We start from the raw sequence: 9,781 nt of genomic DNA, 5'->3' as shown, positions 1-9,781 counted from the left end.
ATTATCTCATTACACATGAGATAAGACAACAGCTGCAGTCAACGAGTTCAGGAGATATTTCTGTTCCTTCGACAGCGAACACTCCAGCAGGGAACGCCTCAATTAATAAATGAGTTCAAAGACAGAGAGCGGGTCAGTGTAGGATGAGTGTATGGGCAGGAGTGGAAACATACACAATCCTGTATAACTCAAAGGTCACAGCTTCACTTCCCAGTTCCTCTGTCTGAATCTGTATTGAAATTTGCAAACAAGATTTTTTTTTCCAAAGACATACAGCAGCTCATCAGCATCTAATCAGACAATATACACTGTAAGTCAAGAAGTTTTGCTTCATACTAGACTCTGAATATATCTTCACTGCTTCAGCTTCACTGTTACATTAAGGACGATTCTGTGTCCCTTCATCTCATTTCCTGACCAGATATAGATAAGCTCATTAACTGCATCTGTCTGAACATAACAGTTTAAAACAAAGGAAGCAGTTTGACTGTCATGACTTAGTTCAGGTCATAATTAGGGCCTGAGCCCAAAGGGCGAAGACCCTATTGTATTTTGTGTGTTTGTTTCTTTCTTATTATTATTCTTTCTTTATTAATCCGCCACTTCAACTCTAAATTTGCTCAAAAACTCACCAAATTTGGCACGCACATCAGGTCTGGTGAAAAATTTGATAAAATGTAAAAATTAACTAATTAAGTGCCAAAATGTGCTCTAGAGCAAGGGCACGAAGGCCCGTTCAACGCTGCTTACAGCTTTAATTATGGCTGTAATTTGTTTTTGTACTTTTGATCAGTGTTGATGTCCTTTTCTTCAGAGGTTAAAGAAGACCAACGATTAATGAACAATCACAGGATCCTAAACTTGAATAGAAGTTCTACAGTTATATGGTTATTTACCAGTTTCTGTCTTGTTTTGCACTAACTGTGTTATTAATTATTATATTTCTGTTTTATTTTGTATTCTTGTTGTAATTTAAGTTTTTTATGTATATTTTTGTGTACTAATGATGGAAGGACATTGATGGGAATCCTCTCAGAAATAAACAATAAACAATCTGAGCTACAACAGCCAGAACACAACTGTTGGATTGATCACAATGGATATTTTTTGGTCACCACTGCACTGGCTTTACTTTATTCTATTAGAATGAGTGTTTGTATAATATTCTTACTTTGTCATGAAAAAATTTTGTGGAATTTTACTATTATTTCCCCCCTTGGGATCAACAGGATTATTTTTTATGATAGGTTGAAACTGTTTCAGTGGCTTTGATGTAAGTTAAAGAATGTTTTTCAAGGTGTTAAATAGTTTAAAATTGTGCAAAATATGCATATCCTGTACATGTTGTTCATTCCAACTCTATAAGTATGACTAACTATAATGTTCACCATCAGTGATCCAAAGTAAATGTTGCTAAAAAGGGCGTCAGGACTCTGGGATCATAAAGGAAATTAAAGCCAAACGCTCCAGGGCGCGAGAAAGAGGACATTTCAGCTAATGAAAGCGCAGTGACTGACATGAAGTTCATCTGCTCTGCATTGACTTTAAACTGAAACTTTATGAGAAATAATTTAAAGGTTTGAGTCACATAAATGCAGATATTTTACTTAAATATGTTTGTGTTTTTAAGAAATGTTTGCATAGACACATAATAGTTGTAAGTAGATCAGTTCATTGTTGGTTTGGCTCCAAACATGAGATTTGATGACAATAAGAAAAATATAGTAAAATTGCCAGCTATATCCTTTAAGTCTTTTATATATTTTTTAAAAAATTTCTACTATTCTATCTATTTATCTACAATAATAGATAATAAACAATTATAACTGCTTGTTTTTTTATCATCCATGTGTGCATCATTCACTGTGATGCTCAGTGCTTCTTCAGTATATGTTGAATGATGGTGGGCAACAAAAAAAAAGAAGACTGAGCTTAAAGTATGAGAATAATGTTGTTGTATTGGCCTGTAGATTCACAGACTTTAAAAGTTAAATATCATCAGTTTTAATTCCACTGCTGGTGATATTTCGCTGTGCAGCACTCAGTCTCTCTTTGCACACTATGTTCCTTTTCTATAGAAACAAGTAACGTGAGTGGCTGGTAGTTTAAAAAAGCTTGCGATGTTTGAATCATGTGTAAATCTGCTGCATAAAACTGTCAGGCTTTGTTAGCAACATGTCAGACTTAGTTATTAGCTGTGAAGTGGCTGCAAATCATTTTCTCACCTTTGCATGAATGCCAGCAGCTGCCCCTCAGCAGAGCATAAATCATAGCTCACACACACAAGACAAATGGATGGATTTGGAGTCAGTTCTCACATTAATTGATGAGTAAAACTAACCAAGAAGACACAAATAGAATTCAGAGAATTCCTTTAAGCATGGCAGGAAGAGTGAAGCAGGAGTTAAGAAACTGACAGGCTGTTAGCAGTCTTTCTGTCTCTATAAATGGAGTAACGTATACATCTCTGGAGCTCCGGTTTGCTTTCTTTGGCTTCACTGCTGCTCTCCCTGCAGATATGGGTAGAAACTCTGGGAGACTGAGCTGCTGACAATGCACCAAGTGTCCCTGACTGACGAGCAGGACCAGAGGATGTTATGTAACACACGCAGACTTGCAAACGCCATCACACAAGAGCAGAATATATACTGACTGACCATATAGATTTCCACATTAGCCTTAAATTCAATTAGACTGCTGGCAGGTCAGCTAGCTAGCAAAGTCAAAATGTTCAGGTTAAAGGCCCATTCAGTAAATTTTGGTATATTCACAAATATAATTAAAGAGTTTTAGACACATTTTTTTCTTGTGTCACAACTGATAATAATTGAAAATACTGTTTTAGTTCTCTCTTAACAAACTTTACTGATGTAAACACATTGTAACACCATCCTAAACATGAACACAGATTTAGTTGTTTTCTTGTATCAGTATATCATTTACACCTGCTTGTGTCTCATATCCAGATACATTTACACTAAAATATAAGTGAATGAATCTGGGAAGTGGCTGCTGCTCATTACAACAGAGTACATTCACTCAAGTACAAATTTGAGGTACCTTTACTTGAGTATTTCCATTTTATGCTACTTTATACTTTTTACTCCACTACATTTATTTCTCAGCTATACCTTTCAGATCTAGATTCTCCAAGTAAAACAGATCATGTATTTTATACTTTATATATGCTGTGAATACTTCTCTACTTTTACTTAACCCTCCTGTTGTCCTCGGGTCAGTTTTGACCCGGAAGGACAGCAGGTGTCATTATGTGCTGTCATCAAAAAAATGTAAATTTTTTTAAATAGTATCCTGACTAAACTTTTACATATACCAGTCTGCCATGATCCATCAACATATTTTCCTCTGATCTCAACTATGGTTAAAATAATTCACAATTTCTTAGTCAGGATACTGTTTGACCCGAGGACAACAGGAGGGTTAAGAAGGATTTACCATGCAGGACTTTTACTAGTAATGGGATATTTTACATTGCTGTATTGGTACTTTTACTTAAGTAAAGGATCTGAGTACGTCTTCCACCGCTGGTGGGGACAAACTCTTCCTCTGAGGGTTTATGATGGATTAACTGTTGTGACATTTTCAAAGTGAATGTAAAGACTATTCCTTCTGTTCTGCAGTAAGACTGGAACTAAGCAGTTTAACTGTCCAACAAGAAATGTTACCATCATACAGAGGCACCGGCTTTGTGGTCCCCCGATCCCTCCGGCACCCGTTCAATAATCTATCAGTGCATTTAGCCTTGGCTTTTTCCAATCCTGACCAACATCACATGTTCAAGACGTATGAAGTGGCTCAAAGTAGTTGAGATGATGTTTAGCCTACAAATTCACATTTGATCATTCAGCTCTGTGTTTAGTCCTCAGTTTGGACACAAATCAAACTTCTAAATCAAACTCAGACTGCATTTACATCTTACTTTCACACAGTATACTTACACTCCAGTGTTTTGCAGAGCCAGTTATTTACTGGAACTCCATGATGCCATCAGACATGGTTTCTCAGAGAAATGTAAAACTGCAAAGCCTGAATAACCAAACCAGGAGTTTTTATGTGAGGGTCATCAGATTCAGACACTTTAAACCAGTTATCAGCCTTCCAGGAAGCTTCCAGGGGATTTCTTTGTTATTTTGGGGATCATCATTAACTTAGATTTCTCCATAATCTTTGCTGTTTCTATTGAAATACTGAATACTCTTAGTTTTAATCATTATTTTGTTAAACTGTTCATCACACTGAATATGCAGCAGTGTCAGGGGTCTTGAGTCTTTGTGTCAAGGACTCACAAGTGAAAACAGTTGAGAATTACCACTGAGATGTTTATGTGAACTATGGGTGATAATCACTCATTCCTGCATGTTACCTCCCTGTTTTAACATGAGACAGCAGTGAGATTTAGTAGTTATTTTGCAGGAAACCTCTTGGACACCCCTCAAGGACCCTTGGGTGTCCCTGGACCTCAGCTCAGAAACTAAAGCCACACTGCAGCCCAGATTGGTTCTTCTTTATAATGGGCATTCAAAACATAAAAATGTATAATGTAAAAAGTTGAAATTAATCAAGTGTGTCCATAACTGTTTTTCTCCTCTGATATCTGACTGTGTTCTGTGGAAGTTGTTTTTGGAAGTGAGACATTTGTTTTAGCCTCCATTCTCAACCCTGTGGCTCCCTCTGCTGTCCTGAAACCTGAAGTACTGTATGATGACTCAAGTTACACACACACACACACACACACACACACACACACACACACACACACACACACACACACACACACACACACACATGTTGTCATAGGTAACTTTTGGGGACATTACATAGACTTACATTCATTTCCTGAAGACTTACCCTAACCTTAACCACTGATCCAAAAATGACTTATGTCCCCAATTGGACAAGCCGTCCCCAATTAACTGGTTTGAAGTCAAAAATTTGTACCCAAAAGTAGTCTATGACAGACCCCCACACACACACACACACACACACACACAGTGTCACATTAAAATCTTATCATCTGACCACGTATGGCACAGATCTGAGTTCTCCATCGCTGTTCAAACAGTCTGACATTTTTTTGTGGATCAAAATTTAAAATGCTTCATATTTGGATCTCATGTGTGGATCTTTATCGATCTATGTTTCCTAAATAAGATCTGACTTGTTCTCTGTCAGATGAGAGAGTTGAGTTGAAATGTTTCAGTGTTTTGAGGGTTTAAAATGTGTTGGTATAAGTTTAAACTAGAAGATAGAAATGGACAGTCCTAGTTTACAAAAAGAAGATACAGTCCATCACTTTTATATTAAATTGTCCATAGAAGTCCTCTGAAACATCATCATATAATACTATATGACTAATGTAATTTTTCTGTTGGTGCTTCTCCATGCAGGATGAGGCAGGTTTTACAGACTGAACCTCTTAAGGTGAGTAAAGATACATCCTCACCAGCATCACAGCTGCAGCAGCACATACTGACTGGATGATATCACATTTTTATTATAAGGCCTTTATAAGCTTAACTTTAGGACAAAGAAGTCTAACCATAGATATGTTTTCCTTCAACATTTTAATCACTTTTGGTTGACCTTCTTACATGGAAAGAATGAAATGAAAACGAGCAGTTATAGCTTGTATTTATAAATTAAATTCTAGGTTTGTCCTCCTGACAAGAATGCTGCTAAACTTTTCTGAATTACACTCAATCCTTGTGTTTGCTTGTCCGACAGCCAGGCACACAAGTTGTTTCCATGGCTCAGACAACATGTTGTGACAGTGGCCCTGCAGAGCTTAACAGCACCTGGAAGTTTCTCAAAATCAACAGCTCTTTCCTCCGAACATTAAATAGAACAAGTTAATTCATGCCTGTTTATTGTCTGGCAAGATGCGTCTCTGTTTTCAAGCAGCACAAAACCACCTGGAGCCGCCCTTTTCTTCAGAATCCAACATGATTGTTCCAGCACATACCGATTGTGTACCTGGTTCTAAAGAATTATAAAAAGGGAGTGTCCTCGCCATGTGACGGTTACTGAATTTACTTGTTTGTATTTTTTTTATTGGTGCATTTAACAGGGACAGTGCACATTAATGAACATTGTTGTAAAAGCTCCAGAGTTAGCCAGGAGGCTATTTTTCATCGGTAGTACCTGGACAGATGTTACAGAGTCACCCTAAACAAGAATATAAGAATAAAAGATTTAAAATTACAATAATTAAAGTTATTGAGATCATTTATAAGCATGCAGAGCAAATAATAAAAAGAGAAGAGAATATTACTTTTAGTAAAAATATACAGGACATTACACTACAGTTTCAGGTACTAATTAAAACATGCGACACAGAAAAACATAATACAGACATGCAAAGCAATAAAATCAGGAATAATGGAGTTAATATGGGCTGAATAAGACAACATTGTGTTGCATTGTTAGAAACTAATTGAAACATGCAAAGCAGAAGAACAGACATAGAAGGCACCTACAGAACTGTACGTAAAATACATCAATCACTCTGACACAATAAAAGACATACATGCAGGTACATGAGGACAGACTGGACAGCAAGGTGCAGCTGATTTCTAGTTAAATGAGCTCTAAATAAACTGTATAAGTCCAGTTGTGTGCTGGGATAGAGAGAATGCAGACTAAACTGTGCGAGCGGAGGAGCAGACAGATCATGTATAATCTTGTACATAAGATTTTTTTTTCTATTGAATAGGCTAAAGTAACCTTAGAACTCCTCCTCTCTCCAACTCAGATCACTCGACTGTTCATCTCATGCCCACATACAGATCTGCGCTCAAGTCAAGTAATAAACTGCATATTACTGAGGAGATTAAAGTCTATATTGACAAAAAGAAGCAGGCTTTTAGGAACAAAGACTGTACGGCCAGAGCACAACTTAATCATCTTCTGAGGAAGGCAAGAGAGAAATATTTATCTGCAATTGAACAGATCTTCAGTTCAATGGACAATAAAAGGTTGTGGGACTGTATGAAATATAACAAACATGGAACAAGGAAAACACTGATCACTCGATGAACAGGATAGAACTGAATGACTTTTTTCTCAGATTTGAAACTCAGGCCTTTTCTCAGGAGAGGGTTGAGGCCTTAGACTCCAGTACCACCACTGATGCCTCTCACAGGCTGGAAGTTGAAACAAAGCAGGTACAGACGATTATTAGCAAAGTATGCAATAAGAAATCAACAGGGCCGTATGGTTTGTCTGCAGCAGATCTAACTGCAGCATAGAGTCCTATTTTAGACAGTCACACTGTTCAAGCTCTCTGGAAAAAGTCCATAATTATTCCTGTGCCTAAAATACCATGCCCATCTGACTGCAATGACTGTAGACAGGTAGCTTTAACATCTGTAGTAATGAAGTGTTTTGAGAGAGTCATAGTATACATGCTTAAGACTGATGTGGCTTCATGTCTGGACCCTCCTCAGTTTGCATATAGGCAGGAGCAGAGAAGAGAGAAAACTATTATCAGTGTGACACATCTACTGTAATTAGTAAGCATCTAGAGGACCCCAAGGCATATGCACATGTTTTATTTGTGAATTTTAGTTCAGCTTTTAATACACTCCAACCACACCTGCTGGTCCAGAATTAAATGACATGTAAATCCTTTTATCATTAAATGGTTTTATTCTTTCTTAACAAAATAGGTCCCAACAGGTAAAGGTCAAAGGCTCCCTCTCTGGGGTCAAACACTGTCGCACAGGGGCACCACAAGGCCGTGTGAGCTCATCAATCCTCTTCATACTGTATACAAATTAATGCAGAAGTGAACAGCCAAATAATCACATCAAATTCTCAGATGATACAATTATATTAAGCTTTCTGCATGGTGAAAACTGCCTCTTAGTGCAGCATAAAGAGACTGCTTAAAGGTCTGGTATGAAAGCCACTACCTCATTCTTAACATTAACAAAGCTGGAGAAATTATATTGGACCCCAGGGAGGTGACAATCTGTGACCCTGTGATCACTGGTGGAAGGGAAATCGGGCAGTTGTGCTCCTACGAGTATTTGAGCATACAAATGGAGAATAAATTAAAATGGTGTTTCCATGTTGAATATCTGTGTGCTAGGCTGGCTCAGACACTTCACTTCCTTTCAATCAAACCTTTCAATCAAAGGGCAAGAGCACAAATGCAAAAGAGGCCTAAAAGCAGCAAGCCTCCAAAAGCAAAAAAAGGAAAGAAGCCCTGAGACCTCTCTGGCCTCCACTATTATATCATTCATCTTGAAGCATCTACATCTAAAAATCCAAATATGGTCACCAACCAGAATATCAGCAAACTATTGGATAATATTTGCTTGCATTGCACAACACAATTCTTAGAACTCTAACAATATGAGATAATTTTAACATTACCAAGACTTCATGGTCAAAGGTCAAGGATGTAGAGTCTCTGTCAGGTGCAGAAACCACAGCTCGCTTTGCGGGCCACCAGTTTCCTACTGATCTAAGCCACCTTGCACCTTTTTTGCACTTACACAAAAGTTTAGTTAGAATTCAGCTCAACTGACAATATTTTCCATCATGTGTTTTAGTTAATAGTCAATTTTAATTGAATTATTACAGAGAATTGTTTTAGAGGTAGGTTTGGGTGGAGTGTGTCTCTGGCATACTACAGTGAAATCTTTAACAATGTTAATATTCTACAATACTGTGCAGGAAAGCAGCATTAGATATGGTATAGCATCATGGTACAGCACCCTTACAGTCCAGTTAAAATCAAGAATTGACAACATGGTAATAACAGCAAAGAAAGTGAGAGGGAAGGAAGAACACCCATCGCTTCACACTATTTATGTGAGAACTGTTGTCAGACATGCACACAGCTCTCTGAAGGACCCTTCACCCTTTCTATATTCCAAATGAATTATTACCTTCAGGTAGACATTACAGAGCAGAAAAAGCAGGATTGAGCTGGTTGTTTGTTCAGTAGCGCTATAGATGTTGGGAGGAAAGAGAGCTGTAATAAAAGTAAGGAGGCACTGTTGCTTTAAGCCTTATGTATTATGAATTGTGATGTATAGTTTCTATGATTTCATTCCTCATTTTATAATGTTTAGGTATTTATATCTTTTACCTCGCAGCGCATGTGCAATATTTTACATATCTTTCCTATTTTGTTGTATGTAAATGATTATTGTGTCTTTGATGTACCACTGTACTGTTTGTTAGTTACATATTGTACTTAGGTTGGTTGCAGCTGTGTGTAGCACTACTGGCCAAGTCAAATTTCCCCTCAGGGACAATAAAGCATGTTTCATCTCATCTTATCTTAACCAGTACAGTATTAAATGTGGGTGTGCCTGCTGCCTGAGTGTACTTCAGAGTTGTTGTTGTTTTTTTTTTAAATAGTAGAAGTTCCTGCCTGATTATTGCCTGGCAAGATGCAGTTTTCTTCTTCAGAATCAAACATTAGTGTTATAACACATCACCAATTGTGCTGCTCATTCTGAAGAATTTTTTTTGAATAGGCTAAAGTAAAAATGATTAAATAAGAAACAGTATAGTATTAATTCTGGGTGTAATTCAGAGATTTGTCATTATTTTTGATTACTCTGAAAATGCAGCAGCTGCATATCGGTCCATGTCCGAGGAGTGATCCCTCCTCTGTGGCTATTACTAAGAATTTCCCCCTTATTTTCTTGTTTTAGATTTGTTTTTTCCGTAGTTTTTCCTTACCTGAATCAAGGATCTAAGGCTAGAGGCTGTTGCACAGATGATAAGGCCGTGTTCTGCC

This window comes from Thunnus thynnus, chromosome 4 (genome assembly GCF_963924715.1).
Source record: "Thunnus thynnus chromosome 4, fThuThy2.1, whole genome shotgun sequence".
In the NCBI taxonomy this organism is placed as follows: Eukaryota; Metazoa; Chordata; class Actinopteri; order Scombriformes; family Scombridae; genus Thunnus; species Thunnus thynnus.
The sequence above is the reverse complement of the archived record's forward strand: the minus strand, read 5'-3'. Positions refer to the sequence as shown.